Here is a 20,482-nt window from a genome sequence, read left to right on the forward strand (position 1 = left end):
TGCAGTGGTTCCAGACAAACAGGTGATGCCAGCAAGTCCCAGTGCAAGCATCAGTGTGAGGAGGCCCTTGATTCTGCAAGACCTCAGCTGCCCTGCTTTGCCGCTGGTAATTGAGCTGCCTGACCTCCGTGGGAGCCTCCCTTCTCCTCCTCCAAGAACGAGAATTGATTTGTCAAACATATATGCATATTTCTCCACCCGGGCAGATTAATTCTCTCTGTAAGCTACACATCAAGCTTTCAAAGTCAAGCGCTGAATCCTGCTACAGGCAATCCTGAGGATTGTAGAACTCCCTACTTCTTCTCTTTCTGACATTCCTAAAATGTCAAGATATAAGTTATTTTTTTATTGAACTGAAGGTTGGCTAAAAAGGGCATATATATCAGGTTAGTCTAGAACAGCGGTTCTCAACCTGTGGGTCGTGACCCCTTTGGGGGTTGAACGACCCTTTCACAGGGGTCGCCTAAGACCATCGGAAAACACATATATAATTACATATTTTTTTGTGATTAATCACTATGCTTTAATTATGTTCAATTTGTAACAATGAAAATACATCCTGCATATCAGATATTTACATTACGATTCATAACAGTAGCAAAATTATAGTTATGAAGTAGCAACGAAAATAATTTTATGGTTGGGGGTCACCACAACATGAAGAACTGTATTAAAGGGTCTCAGCATTAGGAAGGTTGAGAACCACTGGTCTAGAACCTCTGGTAGAAACTCAGCACCCTGAGATAAATAGCCTGAAGGTCCTTCATTAAGGACCACACCCTAATGCAAATCCGGGATCCCTGCAACTCCTAAGTGGGCTGTGCAGAGTGCCTGCCTCCCCTCCCCCACAACTAGTAATGAATACATTGCACCCTGTCCTACAGAGAGCAGCCCCACAAATGTCACCTCTTTGGGTGCTAGATGCCCTAAACATTTTAATGAAGAAAAATAGACGGACAGAAAACTGCATAGGTCATAAGTCAACATCATGTTGAATTGTCACCAACTGGGCACACCTGTTTCCTGGAGCACCCAACTCAAGAGACAGAATCTTACCAGGAGCCCAGAAATATCCCCTCCTGCCCCCTCCTCAAAAATATTCTCCATCAACTGTAACCACTATTTAACAGAGTTGCCCTGTTGATTTAACCCTTAACAACCTTGCCCATGCTTGTCTGTTTATGTTCCCATTAGAGGCCTGATGCACGAAATTTGTGTAAGGGGTTCGGCCCCTCGCAGCTGTAGCTGCCTCAGCCCCTCGCAGCCACTGCTTTGTCTGGAAGGTCATCTTGAAGGTCATCTGGATGGTCATTCTGCTGTTCAGTCTAATTAGCATATTAGCTTGCTGCCCGTAGGAGGGGCTGGTTTCCCTCCTTCGCTCAGGAATCTGTCACAAGAAACATTCTCCTTTGATTGCTCACCAGAGGGCCAGCCTTTTTTCACTCTTGGAAGATCGTTAATTTGGGTCATGTAAGAAGTAAGCACCAAGATGGAAGTAGACATGCAAGAAATTTATTGAAGGATAAAGGGAAGAGTGAGCAGGAGTAGGTTTGGAGCCTTCAGACCAATGCTGGCCTGGCACCTGTGAAAGGACTGGCGGGAGGAAGGAGGATGCAGTTGAATGGGAGAAACCTTGGCCTGGAGGCAGATTGTCCATCAGAGGGGACCTGCTTCACCGGCTTTAGTAATGGCTCAGTGGTCTTGGTCATTGGCTGGGAGTAGCCTGGGGAGAGTGTGTCCTCAGAGCCAATGCTGCAAGGAGGTGATGGTGTGGACTTTGGACTCATCCCAGCTGGTTCTCATAAAGGGGGATCTGAGTGGTGTACCCCATGACCGACCAAAGGGGCTGTTTTCTGGTGGATGTGTTGACTTCTCCATTTATCCAGCAGTTCTGTCAAAGCTATGCTCATTGTCATTGCACACATGTCTCTATACCTCAGTTTCCCCACCCATTAAACAGGTTAAAGGTACCCAGAGAGTGGAAAACTAAACTGACGTGGAGTGGAGTTGAGCTTAGTTCCTTTATTTCCTAGCAGTGCTGACACTCATCTGAGCCACAGTTGCCCCATCTGTAAAACGGGGAAAATTGTTCTCACCTCATGAGGTTACTATTCGGACAACAGAAGATTATTTTAAGTCAAGTACAGTTTGTGATGTGAAGTAGAGGTCCCATAAAGTCAGTTCCCTTTATTCCTTCCCTTGTAGGCTTTCTCATCCTCCGAAACCAGGGTGCAGAGTATACACCCCACCTTGGGAATCACTTTTCTCTTGGGCTGAGTGTATGCTGCAATGCCAGGTCCTCTGGGCTCTTTGGCAACACTGCAGCCATGGACCCCACAGACTGGGTAGCTGATAGACCCCTTCTCAGAATACCATTTCTAAAGAATAAAATAAAATAAATCAGATTGAAGAAGAAACCAATTATGTTTAAACTGTTTAGCACAATATTGTAAAAACAAATTGGCGACGTTGTCACAGGTCCACTTCTTTATTAACATGTCAGGTGACACATTCTGGCTGTGGGGCTAATAATAAGCCTAATTTGAAGTCATGATCAACATAATTGATATTTTGTGGTATCTGCACAAGTGTGGTGTGATATGAAAATATCTGTGAGTTTAATAGGGATAAAATCTCAGCTACTGAAAATTCTACCACAGGTCGTTGCCTGCATCCCTAATGGAAGGACATGTTTGATTTCAGTTAGAAGAGAAGATTAAAGATGTAATTGTTTTTCCTCTGTCCAAAATTATGATTACAAACCCAGGTAAAGACCTCCTGACTAAAAGGGTGGCTCCTGTCACTCACTTTGGAGCCCTTAATTCCCCGTGGTGGGGATGCCCCCAGGTGTCCTCACTCAGACCTGACCTCCCCTAACAGGCTCTCCAGGTCGCACATGCTTACAGGAGTCTGCAGTGCATAGCCAAGGCAGCCCAGAGCCCCTCCTTAGCGAGCTGGACACACTCAGCCAGGCCGTTTTGTCCCCACAGGTTGGTAGGAGTAGAGGAACCCTGCACATATCTGGGTAATTCTAATGCCCTGGAGTCCCTTTCCCACTTGTCTTTAGAATGTGGCATTCATATTTATGCATTTCCCCCCTCCCTTCTGTCCTCTCTTTTCTTCAACGAAGACAGCATATTTCCCACCATTCTAACTCAACAGAAAGTTCTAGATCAGATTTGCTTTGAAATCTACCCAGTGGGTCTAGTGTCAGTTCAGAGCTTACCCACCCCACCCCCCCACCACACACACACACACACACACACACATATCTAAGATAGCTGAGAATCCTATAATGGGGGAAGTTTTCATCCCAATGGGAAATGCTATACTAAAAGCTGATCACACTTGGCAAGCACCGATTATATTGTGCCAAAGGCAATATGCTAGGTGTGTTTCATATGTTTTATCACTTAATTCCATGAGGGATCACTTTTTTCATGTTTCAAAGAGCAAACTGGAATCAGAGAGTTTAATAACACAAAGTAGCACACTGAAGACCTGCATTGGGAAGGAGCTCTAACTTATTCCAAATCATTGAAAAGAATATACCAGCCCTTGTTCACAAAGTTTTCTAATTAGGCTCAGGTATAAAAAATGAAGTAAAAAAACTTGAGGAATCAAGTATGAGATTAAGCATATCAGTTTTATTTCCAGGCTGTGTTTAAGTCCTCCATTTGCCAATTACCAGCTCTGTGAACTTGGATAAGTTACTCAATTTCTCTGTGCCTCAGCTTCCCCACCTATTAAATAGGTTAATGGTATCCAAAAATTAAGACATGTATAGCATAGAGAACAATGCCTGGCACATTGAAAGTGCTCAATAAATGCTAGTTATTATCTTTGCAAAAACAAACCTGATTCTAATAGGCATGTGAATAAAACCATCAAAGATCACTTGTCAAATTCCAAACTCATGATGAGCAAGGTACTCCACAACCTGGCCTCTACTGACCATTTCAACCTGAAATCTTACCAGGCCCTGACTCTTTGAAATTCATGTTCCAGCAACCAAACTATCAGTGGGCATTCCCATGGCCATGCAGTTTGACATCGTTGGGCCTCTGCTCATAATGCTCCTTTATTGCTATGGAGTTTTTCCTGCCTTCTTTACCTGGCCAACTTCCCATGGTCCTTTAAGACTCAGCCCAGATGTCTTCTCAACCTTGAACCGCATAGGTCTCTAGGCTGTGGGGACTGATGGGATCACTTCTCAGTAGACTTACCCTAACACATCAACACTGAGTGTAGACTGTAGACATTGTCTATTCACTGACACAAGCTAGGTATGGGGTCTATCTCCTCTCCAGTGAAAATTCTTCAGGGTGAGAACTTTCTATATCTTATTGAGGACCCCTTATTTCAGCTTATCTCATTTAGCCTCAGAACAGCGTCTTTTACTCCCCTTTCCACTGGTGCTATTGGAGAGGCACCCTGCACTAGCCTATCTGTTGCTCTTCCCCAAGAGAAGAAGAGTAGCTGGTGTGATTGCTGAAGCCCAGTGTTTACTTTTCTGCAGTGGCAGTGGCTCCAGGGACAAATACCATTGCCCATGCATGGCACAGAGCGTCTGCCTCCTGAGCTGCTTGTGGCAGGTGTCCCAGGTGGTCATGTGCTCTGTTCTCCCTCCTTTTGGAGGTGCAGGCAGGGCATGCTTACATGGGCCTACCATTCCCCCTACCTGTTCTGGTCTGTCTTCCTCTGAGGGATGAATAACCAATGATGGACCTAGGGAGTAGAAAGCCCCCCATAATTTGTAATCTACCTGCTATTCATTTGTGGGTGTTGGACATGCTTTGTATTGTATTCTTCTCGAGCATATCTATCAGCTGGAGAGTAGCAGAGGTGAGCCTTAGTCTCCTAGCTGCCAACATGACTCATCTCTTTGTGTCCAGTGCCCAGGGCTTGTATGTGCATGATGCTCAATATGGTTGTTACCGAAGCAGACAGTCGGAAGTCGGATGGGCCAAGTGGCTGCATCACCCAACTGGGAATGTAGAGCCTGTTCTCAGGTCCACACAGCAGGCCCTTAACTGACCCCACTGGCCAGCTGAGAGTGCCTGAGCCTGTGGCGGGTATATTAGTCACCATCTTCAGGAAGACTGATTCCACGGAAAGGCAAACAGACAGGTGGCCCTTCCACATGAATGATCCCACAACCAGCCACCGGAGGGGAATGGAGCAGTCAGTCAGTCAACACTAACAATTAAAGTAACAATGTCTTCTAGACCTGTCCAAATGCTGGATATACTGACTATTCCCACCTTATTGATCAGATAAAAGGGAATGTGGCTTTGAGAATGTTATTAAACTCTGATTCCAGTTTGCTCCTTGAGACACACGGAAGGTGATTCTTCATAAAGTTGTTAAGATTCAGTGATAAAATACATGAAATTCACTTAGTACATTGCCTACAAAACAATAGGTGCTTGCCAGTTGTGATCAGTTTTAATACTGCATTTCACACTGGGATGAAAATATTCCCCCATATACCGATCTCATAACCCAAGATATACTTCACTTAAAGCATAATTTTCAAATAAGACTGCCAAGTCAATTAAAACTCCACAACCTTTAAGCTTATCTTTTCTACTGGATAGGAATCAAGGAATTACATATAATTTCCTAGTGTTTGGGCTCTAATTGTATAATGAGTAGAAAATTCAACCCCCTGGATAATCTTTGGGTAGCCCATTGAATAATGCCTCCGCATGATATTGAAAGGTCTTGTTCTGCTTTCTTTGCCTGATTTCCAAGTTTTGGATAATTTTTCTTAGCATCCTTCCTTAGTATATTTGTTTCACACATATATGAATGTTTACCATATGGCAGAGCCAGGAGGAGATACAAACAGTAATAACAAGAATGATAAGAGTAATCACTAACATTGACTGAGCACTTATCATGTGCCAGGTGCTAATCTAAGCACTTCGTATGCATGCTGTCATTTACTCCTCAAGCCACCCTGTGAGGTAGGCATATTATCATCCCTTCTGTACAGATGAGGAAATGGAGACAAAGAGAGTTTGAGTGAGCTGTCCAAAATCACACATCTAGAAAGTCATATCACCAGGATTCCAGCCTATAATTGTGGTTGGAGTCCAGCACTTAAACTTAGGGTCCAGTAGGGGAAATCAAATAGCAAAATAATTCAGTGCAATCAAAAGTTATAGGCGGATGTAAAGAGTCCAGGTGAACCCAGGTGCTTGAACTTGAGCCTGACTGATGGGTAGGTAGGTGATAGTGGGAAAGGGTATTCCTGGTAGAGGAAGAACATAAGCAAAAGCTCTAGGGTTAGCTGTCCTGTGTGGCTGGAATGTAGCGTGGGTATCTGATGGGGTCACAATGGGTGGTTTAGTTGGAGAGGTAGGTAGTGCCTTTCCTATAGAATAACAAAAATTCATCACAGATGTATGTGAGAGGGAGAGTACCTCGCACAAAGAGAAACTTTGTCACATGTTTCTCAACCAGGACCCTCTTGAAATTTGGTGTGGGATCACTCTTGATTGTACACCAGGAGCTTAGCATCCCTGGCCCCATCTTCAGTCATTGTAACATGCCCCCTGGAGGGTGGAGACCAGCCCTGACTGGTTGAGATCTAAGGCTCTATGGTTCTCAAAATGTAGCATGCATCTGAATCACCTGGAGGCATGTTAAAACACAGGTGGCTGGGCTCTCATACCAGAGGTTTTGATTGAATAGGTCTGGGGTGGAGCTCCAGAATTTAGCATTTTTAATAAGGTCCCATGTGATGTTGCAGCTGCCGGTCTGGGGACCACCTTTGAAAACCTACATAGTTCATTATTATTTGCGCCCCCTAAAGTATAGAGGAACTTCCCTGCCTTGGATAGGAATATGGCCCCTCCCTGGGAAAAGCTTCCCAAATGCTCCAAGAATATTTGGCATCACCCAGTGTCTCAGACTCTGTCCAGGTCACAAGATACGTTGGCAGTGAGGCTCCTATCATGTCAAGTTCTGCTGAATTTTCTGTTTTCGAACTCTTTCTTTTGAACACCCAGATAAAGAGCAATTACTGCCTCACTCGGCACTTCTCTGTGTTCATTTAATCTCCCTGCTTTGTTTCTGACATCTGCAGTAATCGGCCTCTGCCCTCCCCTACGCATACAGCAGTCAGCCCAGGGAGCAGCTCCTGACGGGTGCAGGTTTAGTTGCCACGTGCTTAAGGTTCAGGATCTTTCCTGAGCTCTGCTGTGGAATGGCACTAGAAAGAGGAGATGCTGATAATGGCTGCTATCTGCATTCCTTTCTTTGTTCCTCACCATCTGAGTGTCTGTAGGGAATTAAAAAATGACTAGCTGGAGGCAGCTCGATGTTTATATGGCAGAAAGACAAACTCAGAGCCAGAGAGAGAGAATTGTTTAAAACAGGCTCAGCTCAAACCATAACCAAACAGAACTATTGTGGGCACCTAGCCTTGAGTGAGCCTGAGCTAGCTCTGATGCCCTTACTTTTAAAGGCCCACGTGTATTCGTCACATTTACAATAGTAATGGCCCTGTTTACTGAGTGAAGACTTTGTGCAAGGCAGGTTCTAAGGACTCCATGGGCATTATTAACATCGATCCTCATGGGAGTGCAATGAGGTTGGTGACATTATTGTGCCCATTTCAGGTGATAAAACTGAGACTAAGAGATGTCATATCTCCATGAAATGAGCCATCTGGGATTCAGGTTTGCTTTAAGTGATTCCAAAGTTCATGTTCTTAAAACAAAATTAGCAGACAGTGTGGATGCTGGTTAACTCATTTTCTTATTGAAAATGGCCATTATGTCCTTCCAGTTAATAAATAGAGGCACAATTTACTCATGCATTATGTGTGTGTCTGAGAGAGATGGAGAGAGAGAGAGAGAGAGAGAGAGAGAGAGAGAGAGAGAGAGAGAGAGGTGGGTGATGGAGGTAGAGGGAGGAGTTGATATTAATTTACTAAGCTTATTTCAACCATATACAATGATGTGTGGGAAAATGATGGCACATTAGACTTTGGCATTCTTAAATATATCTAGATTAGGATAAATGTAATTACAATGTTAATGATTGCTTTTGAAAAGTCCATGAAGTTCCAAAGTGAATCCAATAAAGGGCAGAGGGTGTAATGGACAGATAGAGGTAAATGGGACTATTTGAAGTGGGTTGGTGGGTGCAACAGCTACATATGGAATTGTCTGCTCAGCAGCCCGTTCCTCCAGGACGCCTTCCCCACCCCCTCCATGAGCTATCCCAGAGAGCTGCTGTATTCAGTTCCTAATGCTGTGTAGCAGATCTCCACAAACTTAACGGCTTAAAACACCCCTTTATTAGCTCACAACATTGTAGGTTAGAAGTCTGGGTGGGGTCGTTTCTTAGGATCCCACTGGCTGAAATGAAGATGCTGGCCCAGCTGGGCTTTTACCGGGAGGGCTAAAGAAGAATCTGCTTCCAGGCTCCTTCAGGCTGTTGCAGAATTCAGTGGGTCATTCTTGACTCTCTCCGACTCCCCTTTCTGCTAAAACCCGGAAAAGGCTCCCTCTTTAAAGGGTTCACCTGATTGAGTCAGGCCTACGCAGATAATTTCCATTTTAAGGGGACTTTAATTGCATTGGAAAAATCCTGCCACGGAAGTCCTAGATTAATGTTTGATTTAATAATCAAGGGACAGGATGCTGATCACAAATCTTTAGTAAAAGGTGAAAGATTTATGCGATCTGAAGAGAAACCAGAGTATTGGGGAATCTTTAGAATTGCGCCAACTGCAGCTGCTTTCTCTATAAATGATCGTGTCCTCTCACAGGTGGTTAGACCAGCAATTGTCTTCTGATCCAAAGCAGGCCAGTTAGTTTATTTCCTGAGATATTTGAAAGTACCCCAGTCTGCCTTGAGAAATTGGGGGGTCCTTTTATAAACAATGCGGAGCTTTGGCAAAGCTTTTAGGCAGGAACTAAGATCATGGAAGGAGATGTGTTTGGGGAGAAGATGATTCTCTGTAGGAAGTGTCCAGTGGACAAGTGCAAACATGAGCCTGAAACTTGGTGGAAAGGAGGGATCTGGGGGTGTGGTTTGGGGTCCTTGTGAACTGGAGGAGGGCTGAAATCTTGGTGATGAGTGACCTTGGAGGAGGGTTCAGAGCAGAGGTGTTCTAAGCTCTGGGGACACCAGGATGATCTCTGCAGGATCTCTGAAGTGAGCAGGGTAGACAGAGGAAAGGGATGGAGAAAGCAGAAAGCAAGAAGGAGAGAGGACACATCACCCTTAGGCTTTAAAGCAGTGACTTAATGTACTTTGCATTGGCTAGCCTCTGGTACCTCTTCTCTCCTACAGAACCATAGATGCTTCTTTTTGGGTTGTTGTTGTTGGTTTCTAATTGTGGTAAAATATACATAAGATAAAATGTACCATCTTAGCCATTTTTAAGTACATTCATGTTGTTGTGCAACCATCATCATCATCCATCTCCAGATTTTTTTCATCTCACAAAACTGAAACACTCTACCCATGAAACACTAACTCCTCATTCCCCCTCTCCCAGGCCCTGGCAACCACTATTCTACTTTCTGTCTCTATGAATCTGACGATACTAGGTGTCTCATATAAATGGAATCACACAGCCTCTGTCTTTTTGTGACTGACTTATTTCACTTAGCTTCATGTCCTCAAGGTTCATCCAAGTTGTAGCATGTGTCGGAATGCCCTTCCTTTCTAAGGCTGAATAATATCCCATTGTATGTACACATTTGGCTCAGCCATTTATCCATCAATGGATATTTGGGTTGCTTCCACCTTTAGGCTATTGTGAATAGTGCTGTTACGAACATGGGTGCACATATATCTCTGTAGGGTCTTGAAGTGGGATTGCTGGATCATATGATAATTCACTTTTAATTTTTGGAGGCGCCTCCATCCTGTTTTCCATGATGGCTACATCATTTTGCATTCCCACCAAGAGTGCATACGGGCTTCAATTTCTCCAAACCCTTGCCAACACTTATCTGCTGTGTTGTTTTGTTTGTTTAATAGTAGCCATTTTAATGGGTGTGAGGTGGCTCATAGGTTTGTTTGTTTGTTTGTTTTTTGACTGAGTATTAGTTTGTGTTGTCATTTTGCGTGATCAAGCATGGTGCGTCCTCATTCAGGCATCTTCACCAAGACCAGGCACATCTCAGAGAGCCCAGACCCAAGAGAGCCAATGAATGTATTGATCAAAGTGAAGGGAAAGTGAGGCATTCATGAATGTTCATAGAATTTCTTGAATCTGAGACTTAGGTCAGCCTCTGCTTGATTATCCTGTGTGTGAATTTACCCTAGAAACTTTTCTTCCTTCAGAAGGTTAAGAGGCAGGGTGGAAAGGGCATAAACCCATAATGGACAATTCAGAATGAATACAGACACTGACCTGATAGACACAGGGCACATCATTTCCCTTGCTGAACTCATTCCCACCAGGATAATTGCCATACCTGGAAAAATCCTACTTCTCATGGGGCTCCAAAGTGAATGCAGATGGCTGGGTAAAAGTTTTTATCAATTAACAAGGCATTTGGTAATTCAGGTTCCCTGTGTTATCTATCTGCTTAACTTTTATTCTGCACTAACTGCATTTCCAAAAATACATTTCCCGAATTATCCGCCTTCACTTTCAGTAAACGACTGTAAGGTCATTTAAAATTTCAGGCTCTAGAGTCTCTCATGTTGTCCCAGATGCCATTTCTGATGGAGGATGATTGCTCACCACTTTGAGTCAAATGGAGACGGAGGGATGGTTCAATAACACTCTCTGCCTCTTTAAGAAGTACTTCAAAAGGAAGGACAGAGATGGGAAATGGGCAAAAATCCCCTCATCCTGGTGTTTAACTATAGAAGCCAGGGTGGCCCTGATCCAGAAATGCAATTAATGGTTAAGTTCACCCGTTCATTCATTCCCTCCCTCATTCATTCCAAATGCCAGTATAACCAGCAATGCCATTCTGATTTATCTCCTGACAAAGGGTGGGCTTGTTGAAAATCATTGATGTCCTGGAGAGATGGTCTAAGAAGCACTGAGCTGACTGCTAATTTACGGATGCTCCACTCCAGTATCAAGTGGGACCCAGCAATCTGCACACTTGGCCTCCATTCCTCTGGATGCGCGCAGAGATGCCAGCAACTTCACATTATGTTTTTGGCTTTCACTGGGGGAACAAAATACTGGCCAGAAGAACATTGCTGCACTTTTACGGTAAAACAAAGAACATTGCTGCACCTTTTTTGGTAAAGCAATGTTCTTCTCAGCTCAGGACACCATTATTTTTGGATGATATCATTTCAACTGGCTCATAATTGGCCACCATGCCTCCATTCTTGCCCCTTCCTCCACCATCATTTTCCACACCAAGTAATCATTCTAATCATTCTCAAATGCATATTTCATCACATCGCTCCTCATGATTACAATGCGTCAGCGGCTCTCCCTTGGTTACAGGTTGAATTCCTGGCTCTGCTGCACATCCCACCAGGCCCTCCGTGGCCTGTTCCCAGCCTGCTGTGTCCCTCACACTCTAAACTCCAGTAAGACCAGCAGTGTGACCTGCGCTTCCCCATACACACTCGCTCTCCCTCCCCACTTCCTCCAGCCTGCTATTCCCTCTGATCCCCTCCTGCTTTGCCTAACACCTATTCTGCTTCACAGGTGGACTCTCTGTGGAAATGATCCCCCTCCTGCCTTGTCCCCAGTTACCAGTCTGGGTCACATGCTGCTCTGTGCGCTCTGTAAACCCTCGCCCATCTCTTGCCCTTGGCGTTTATCACACACTTGTCTGCCTCCTTGTGCTTTCCCTCCATGCTGTGAGCATCAGGCAGGCCAGTTTTCTCTGCTTCTTTGTGTCCCTTGTGTCTGGAATAGGCAGGCATTGAGTAGCCTTGCAATAAATGTTCAACATAGAAGCCCCAACTGTCTTCTGTGCCACAAATATGTGCCTCTTTATCTCATTGCCAGAGTCACCCTATGATGAAAGTGTTTGTCCCTGTTGGCAGTCAAAGAGACACTCACAATAGAACCTCACTGATTATGGCTCCTGCTGCAGTCCCAGAAGCCCGTGCTGCTCAGCGGGAGGGTGAGGAATGGAAAGTTTCCCGATGGGCTTTTATCAGCAACAGCCTCCTTTCTTTTTGGGGATATTACCTTTCACCTCCTGAAGGTGTGGTCAATCCAGGGGGTCTCTTGGGTCATTCCTTCAGATTCAATACCCCTCATCCCTGGTAAAGACAAGATAGGCACATGATCTGAGTGCAGCTAATTGGAAAATCTATCCTGGGATTTTCAATCATTGAAATAAAGGAATGGGGAGAAGAAACAGTCCAGCTGGCCCTTGAGCTGATGGGGAAGAGTGGAGAAATCAGGTGCACAAGTTAGAGTTTGGCTGTTTATGACAAAAACAAAGCAAAACAAAACACCCCCCCCCAAAAAAAAACAACACACACACCACAAACAAAAACAAATATCTTAATGAGATGAAAGTATATTTATCTCTCATGTAAATGAAGTCCAGAAATAAGCAGCCCATGAGTAATAAAGCCAATACGGAGACCCAGACTCCTTTCACTCTTTGTTCCCAGGCTGTGAGCCTGTCCTTATAAGCCAACACTGCTGCTACAGTGCCAGCATTCACATTTGGGTCCCAGGCAATGAGATGGGGGAAGTAGAAGGAAAGAGGGAATGTCTCCTTTTTAAAAAAGAGATTTCCTGGAAGTGTCACACCGCCTTTATTTATATCTTACTAGAGGCCCGGTGCACAAAAATTTGTGCACTGGGGGAGGGGGGCTTCCTCAGCCCGGCCTATGCCCTCTTGCAGTCTGGGATCCCTCGGAGGATGTCCACCTGCTAGCTTAGGCCCGCTCCCTGGGGGATTGGGCCTAAGCTGGCAGTCAGACATCCCTCTGGCAGCCCGGCAGCCCTCAGGGGAAGTCCACTTACCAGCAGGGAGCAGACCTAAGCTGTAGTCGGACATCCTTAGCGCTGCTGAGGAGGCAGGAGAGGCTCCCGCCACCATCACTGTACTGGCAGCCATCAGCCTGGCTTGTGGCTGAGCAGAGCTCCCCCTGTGGGAGCGCACTGACCACCAGGGGACAGCTCCTGTATTGAGCATCTGCCCCCTGGTGGTCAGTGTGTGTCATAGTGACCAGTCATTCCCAGTCCTTCTGCTGTTAGGGTCAGTTTGCATATTACCCTTTTATTATATAGGATAGAGGCCTGGTGCACGGATGGGGCTGGCTGGTTTGCCCTGAAGGGTGTCCTGGATCAGGGTGGGGGTCCCTCTGGGGTGTCTGGCCAGCCTGGGTGAGGGGCTGATGGCTGTTTGCCGGCTGGTCAAGCCCCCCAGTGGGGACCCTCACCCCATGGGGGTTTGGTCAGCCTGGGCAAGGGGCTGATGGCTGTTTTCAGGCTGGCCACAGCCCCTTCAGGGTAGGGGTCCCCGCTGGGGTTCCTGGCCAGCCTGGGTGAGGGGCTGAGGGCTGTTTTCAGGCTGTCCACACCCCCTTCGGGGTGGGGGTCCCCACTGGGGTGCCTGGCCATCCTGGGTGAGGGGCTGATGGCTGTTTTCAGACTGACCAAGCCCCCTGGCAACCGAAGCTCCCAGCCTTTCCTTTCTTTGTTTTTTGTTTTTTTTATTCACTCCAGCTCTGTGGCCATGGCGACTGGAAGCAGGTATCTGGGGTTTATTTACCTTCTATAACTGAAACTTTGTTGCCTTGAGAGGAGGCAGCAGCCAGCTGGGAAGCTTGGCTTCTTCCATCGCCGGGGCAACCAAGCCTCCTGCTCTGGCTGGAAGCAGGTATCTAGGGTTTATTTATCTTCTATAATTGAAAATTTGTTGCTTTGAGTGGAGCTCAGAGCTGGCCGGGAAGCTTGGCTTCCTCCATCATTGGGGCAACCAAGCCTCCTGCTTGCTCCAGCTCTGTGGCTGTCAGCCGCCATCTTGGTTGGGTTAATTTGCATATAGTTGCTCTGATTGGCTGGTGGGCATGGCTTAAGGCGTAGCAAAGGTACGGTCAATTTGCATGTTTGTCTATTATTAGGTAAGATTGGCCAAAACTTAGTCAAGTCTACATGTAGCTGCAAGGGAGGTGTGGAATGTACTCTTTCAAGTGGGTGACAATATTGCTGGTGGGAAACCATGATTTCATACTAAAGAAGAGGGTGATGCATATTAGGAGTTAACTGGTACCATATTTTGTTGTTATTTCCAGAGGAGTCAGGAGTGGAAGAATTATTTCAAGGTAAGTTTGAATGGGCCTTTATGTGTGTCCAATATTTAACTCTATTACCATCCGCATTATACAGATGATGAAGCTTGTCCATGACCACACAGTGCTAGAGCTGGGGTTGGAGCCTGACCTGACTTGAAAGCTCACCTTCCTACCCCTTCCTCATCTTGGTGCCCTACCTGTGACATCACAGCAAAACCACTTTGCTGTGAAGTGCTAGGAAGTTCTGCTTGTCTGGAGACCAGCAGGCAAGGGTCCTATCCAGGATGGAGGCCAGTGGTGGGTCTTCAGTCCCAATGGGTGGACCAGGCTATTTCATCATCAGATGAGTGGTGTCCTTGTTTCATTTCTGGGATTATAATGAAATAAGATATAGCTTTTATCTGAGAACCATTCATTGACTGTTTGCTTCACTTTTCAAAATAATGACTGATATCCTATGAACTTATGGTACCCAGTTTGGGAAGCTCAGAGTGAGTGTTGAACAGGCAATGGTTTACTTATTTAATATTATCAAGAATTTAGTTCTTTACTTCTGACAGGAGAAAAGTTACTCTAAGGAAAAACTGCATGGAAAGTCATATGAAAATAAATCAGGTGTGTACATACATGTGTTCCCTGATGAGAAGAAATAACCAGTTCAAAGTGATACTGGATAAGTGTGTGTGTGTGTGTGTGTGTGTGTGTGTGTGTGTGTGTGTGTGTGTGTGTGTGTGTGTGTGTGTGGTTTATAGAGGAGGATGTCAGACAGAAGAGAATAGAATTTTACTGGGTGAACTTACTGAGTTAATACAGTTTGAAAATGTACTGACTCAAGCTGGTTGGAATTGATACTAATAATTAAAGGGAGCCAGCAGCTAAAAACAAGGTCATGGCTTAGATTTGCCAAGCTGGGCAGAAATGCATTGAAAATCCATATGACAAGAGAGGCACGTGATAGGGATGAAGTGATTCTGATATTGGCAGGTTTCCATTTTTTAGCCTAAGTTACCCAGCGGAGACGTGTGGGCGCCACACAGTGACAGCTGACAAAATAAATGTATTGATGGAATGATTGGCCAGTTCCCCGCTGAGTGACAGAGGGATGCCAGTGAGATTAGAGGTCTTTGGCCAATTATCTGAATTGGTCATCATCCAAGCTAGTCATCATTTTCACCATTGAACTAAGCCATCTTCTATTGCAGCTTTTAAAGGGAAGTTCTTTCAGAGCTGAACACAACTCTCCAGTCCATTAATTTTTACAGTATTAAGGCCAGGACATGCCCTCTGAGAATAGCATCCTGTAATATAGGCTATTGTATGCAAGATATGGGGCTCAGAGGACTGAGCAGGAGGGGATGTATTGTTGGATTTAAAGCAGGGAAAGCAGAATACCAGGCACCCAGGAAACCTGGCTTCCTTTCCCGCTGGCATGCACAGTCAGGATTTTGCCAATGCCAGAATAAGCAGGCACCATCTACTGTGTGGCTATAACTTGCTGCAAAGTGGGGTGTGAAGAGACTGCAGCCCGGATACTGAAGGGTTGGGCTTGTACTGGATGGAGAGAAGAGACTGAGTACGAGAGAAGCTGGCAGGGAACTCAGGGTGCTCAATGGGGACAGGGTCCAGGACAGCTGTGTGCTGGAGGCAGAAGCAAATGTACCACCAAGTCCCCGACTGCTGGCCTAGCACAGTCTCTGCATCTGCATGTATTTCACTCACTTGATGCTCAGTGAACAGAAACACTATATAACACGTGTCACATTTCTTAATAAAACTTCGTATTAAGAGAGATTTTCAATAATTTAGATATTCTTTGTAGTACCAGTAAAGACTTATGCTTCCTAGTGACATTTCAAAAAGCTAATTATATGGAGGAATTTAAAAACAGCATGTGGAATCGGAGCAAGAAGAATAGAGCCATCTCTCCCTTCCTTCCTCCCTCCCTCCTTTCCTTCCTTCCTTCCTTCCTTCCTTCCTTCCTTCCTTCCTTCCTTCCTTCCTTCCTTCCTTCCTTCCATAGCATTGAAAAAGGTTCACCTCAGTAAGAACATATGGCAAATTCGCAAATTCATCTGACACGTTTAAAATAGAAATCCAAGCACATTCTGCACTTAAGAAGCCTATGTGAGCAGGAGATTATTTGCTTTATGAAAGCATTTGCCATATGATTTGTCCATGGTAGGAATGTCCTTGGTAAACTTGGTTGTCCTGTGTGCCTGCCTGCACACTGCTTCATAGTTTACAAATGACTTTCCTTAGAAAGCTCACATGGGGTCCAAACAGTCCTGCTAATAACAAGACAAAGGTTGTGTCGTGCATTTCCCAGGTGGGAGAAGAGTCCCCTGAAATGTTAAGTGGTGTGACCAACCTTGGAAGAAGCAGGAAATCTAACTTCTAGCCCAGTGGTCGCTCTGTTTTCTCATATAGGCTATTAGGTAAATCTGCTTCAATTTGGCACCTTGCAGTTTACATCTTCACATACATTACTTCAATTATCTTCACAGCAATCCTTTGGTACAGTCAATTACATCATCATTGATATCATCACCTAAAGGCTCACAGAGGGAAGGATCTTCCTCCAAATGGAACCAGTAAAAAGCAGCACATAGTGGGTGGAATTAGTCAGCTGCAGATGCAGTCTATTCTAAGAGCCTTTTAAATGTGTTGCTAAGGAGATTTGGGGACTACCAGATAATTCCATCAGACTGGCACCTGTTTTGTTCTAACCAGGGTGGCCAGTGTGCTCAGGATGAGCAGGTAAAGGAAAAACAACTTCAACCTGACCCGTCACTCCAAGTTAACTCAGACAAGGACTCTGATGGTAGACAGAAGGCATTGGCATCCAGTCTAGAAAAGGAAGTGAGTTAAAAGAAGTTGTCAGAGCTAATGAAAGATGGTGCTCTGTCCAGTAACAAGAACTCTGCTGGCTGGTTGACGAATTTCTTCCTAGAGTCAAGTTAGAGACCCCCGGCTGCCAAATTGGGTGACTTTGGCTTTAAGGTCACCCCAGTCTCTGATTGGTTATAGGTGCCCTATGTGACCTCAGGTGGGAAAATGGCTTCCGTCAGACCCTTGCCTCAAGGAGAGAGAATGGGATGATTATGAGCAGAAAGGCTTTTGTGATGCTCCACCAAAGAAAGAGGGGCGCTGGTTTACCCACTGACCCTCCTATGAGTTTGGTCAGCAGTTGTTAGGACCTCTGACAGCCTAACAAAACGGAGTTCCTTATCCTCAAATTGAGTCAGGTTCTGAACTCTGCCGGCCTAGCCACATGCGGACGCTGGAGGCAGGGAACAGGTTGCACCTGGATATCTTTTCTGCACAGTGGTTAAGCGTATAAGCCTTGGAATAAAGATACCCGAGTTTCAATCTGCATCCTGCCACTTAGTACTTGTGAGACCTGGGCATTCATGTCTCATTTATGAATCCTGATTTCCTAATCTGTAAGACGGGAGTGGAAATAACACCTACCTTATATGGGTCTAGTTAATATTAACTTCTGCTTTCTGTGTCCTCCCCATTTCTCTCAAGGAATGACTTGTGTGAATGAGAAATATGATCCATGGGAGTATGTGCAGAGGGTTGGGAGCCTCTGATAGTGTTATCCAGTGCCCATATGGGAGAGTGGGCAGGGAGTTCATCTGATCATCAATAGCAACAGGGCCAATGAATAGACCAAGCAGGTTAGAAGTGTCCAAATGGTTCTATATAAAGGGGGTCTATTGGGAGATACAGGCAAAGATACCCACCCTGAATGGTTCTGAGCTTCCTTTCTTTTCTTCCTGTCTTTGGTGGAGAGACTACTGATGGACGGAAAGGGACCTTGTCTGGAGCATGAGCCTGAAATCAGGGTCCCTGAGCCAGTGCAAGCAGAGTTTAGCCCAGTGTCTGGCACAGCAGACCCTGAAATGCTCCTGGGGAAGGAAGGGGGAGCCATGGCCCATGCTGGTGCTAGGGTTTGGGGTGAGAAGAGATTCAGGAGTTGGACTGAATGTTTGTGTTCCCCCTGAATTCTTATGTTGAAACCTAACCCCCAATGTGATGGTGTTAGAAGGTGGGGCCTTTGGAGGGGTTAGGTCATAAGGATGGAGCCCTCGTGGTTGAGATTAGTGCCCTTATAGAAGAGACCTCAGAGAGCTTCCTTCCCCTTCTGCCATGTGAGGACACGGTGAGAAGACAGCTTTCTATGAACCAGGAAGTGGGCCCTCATCAGACACCAAACTTCCTAGTCAGTGCCTTTATTTGGGACTTTCCAGTCTCCAGAACTGTGGGAAATAAATTTCGGTTGTTTATAAGCTACCCACACTGTAGTACTTTGTTATAGTAGGTCAAACTGCTCAAGACACCATGGGAAGTTCCCCAAACACAAACAGTTACCAGGAGAGGACATATATAAGACAGGCAGAGTTTTGCTGGACACCCCAACCTGCTCCGAACTTTTATGCCCATTCCCTCCCTAGTGAGATGTTGGTGTCCCTAAATGCCTTAAACACACTGACTGCCTTCTGGCAGGAAGCCCAACCAGAGAAAAGCTAACTCTGATGTCTGTGAGGGGGTATGCATGTCTCCAGTCCCCACAAGCACCCTCAGAACTCCACTCTCAGCTCTGTTCCTTATCCTCTGTCCTTGACCATTTACAGCCACGTGGCCTCCAATGAAAGACTAGAGCCCAGACCTCTTCCCATCACTGTGACAGGTTTAAAGGGGGCTCAGGGGGCTCACGTGTGTGCTGCTCACCATCTGGGTGAGGGCAGAGAGAGGGAAGGCAGTGTGTATGTGCGTGCTGACAGAAATTATTATGGGGACAGGGTGATAGAAATTATTATGGGGAGAAGGTGGTGAGCACAGGACCAGAAGGATGGAAAATTAGAAAATAAACTACATGTGGCATCAATATGCAAAAATGGGAGTGTGCCTGTTGGAGGAAATTACAGGTCTACCAGCTTAATATTAATTAAATATAGGAAAACGCAAGCTTCCTGTTGTACATGGGGTGTGATTAAATCAGGGAGTTGGACTAAGACTGGCTCCAGGAGAGGCTCAGGAATTGACAGCAGGTCCTGAGGTGACTTAGGCCAAGCCTGAAGCTGGGGCCTGTGCAGAAACCATCTCACTGTTGTGGGTATGGGGCCAGCCTCCACTGAGTATATATTTTCCTTAGTTCTCCTTTATTTTTTGTTCATCTAATACATAGGCCCAGTTGTCCCCACTCTATTTGAGGACAGAGATACATGAAAAGCCCAGATTCTGGATTCTAGGGGGAAAATGTGCCTGTTTTTGTCACTGGGAATTGAGAAACCCCAATGAATGAGGCGTGAACTGAATTCCAGCTCATCACGGCCCTCTCTGTGCAATGCTGTGAAGTAGTAGAAGTCACGATGGACAGCCCTGACACGGAGACTGGGGAAGGGGGATGTTGTAAAGGGAGGAGGCAACATTATTCAGGTTGGATGCTTCAGCTTCTCTTGCTTTATGGGTGGTGATTTGGACCCTGGACAAACCATACCTCTGTCTGAGAGCCTTAAAGGGCACCGGAGGTTGGTTAACACGATTGCCTTTGCTTTAGCGCCTGTTTCTGGTAGTTCTTCCATGTTCCTGGCTGCATTTCTCCTGCCTCTAAAGACTGACTTCAGGCAATGCTGGGTGTGAATCCCATATTTAGAGAGTGTTTGTATTGCTTAATGCAACAGCCAATAACTTGCATCATTAGGTCCTGGAGTTACAATTCTATCTACTGTTTTACTCGCTGGGACATTCACAAGTCCCCTATTGCACAACTTCCTACCAAGGGCTTACTCTGTGAAGGTCCTAATGGAGCATCTGGAGATTTAGAATTAAATAAGACATAGTCCCTGCTCCTCAGGTAAGTGCCAATGTGGAGTTAGATGCGGTGGGAAGCAGTCACAATGCAGCAGCTACAATCACTACAGTAGTCTCCTCTTATTAGCAGTTTTGCTTTATGTGGTTTCAGTTACCTGTAGTCAACCTTGGTCCGAAAATATTAAATTAAAAATTCTAGAAGTAAACAATTTAACTATTGAGGATCTAAACTATCAAGTTACCTGTTCTTGACATCCAACCATCGACATTATCTTGGCTCGGTGATCCAGGAGCATCTAAAGCAGATGGTCCTCGCTCTGACATATTGTCAGGAGGTCAATAGCAGACTCACACTACATCACAGTGCCTACGTCATTCACCTCACTTCATCTCATCACGTGGGTACTGTGTTGTCATCTCACATCATCACAAGAAGAATGAATAC

At 45.5% G+C, this 20,482-nt stretch overlaps 1 non-coding gene across 1 annotated transcript; it reads right to left on the reverse strand.

The window, feature by feature from the left end:
• Positions 1-8,605: 8,605 nt before the first annotated feature.
• Positions 8,606-8,722, reverse strand: LOC111825889. Its single transcript, XR_002829126.1, has one exon. It is a non-coding gene; the product is annotated as a U5 spliceosomal RNA (small nuclear RNA).
• Between the last annotated feature and the right edge of the window lie 11,760 nt (positions 8,723-20,482).

Source organism: Myotis lucifugus, unplaced genomic scaffold, assembly GCF_000147115.1.
Source record: "Myotis lucifugus unplaced genomic scaffold, Myoluc2.0 scaffold_45, whole genome shotgun sequence".
NCBI lineage: Eukaryota > Metazoa > Chordata > Mammalia > Chiroptera > Vespertilionidae > Myotis > Myotis lucifugus.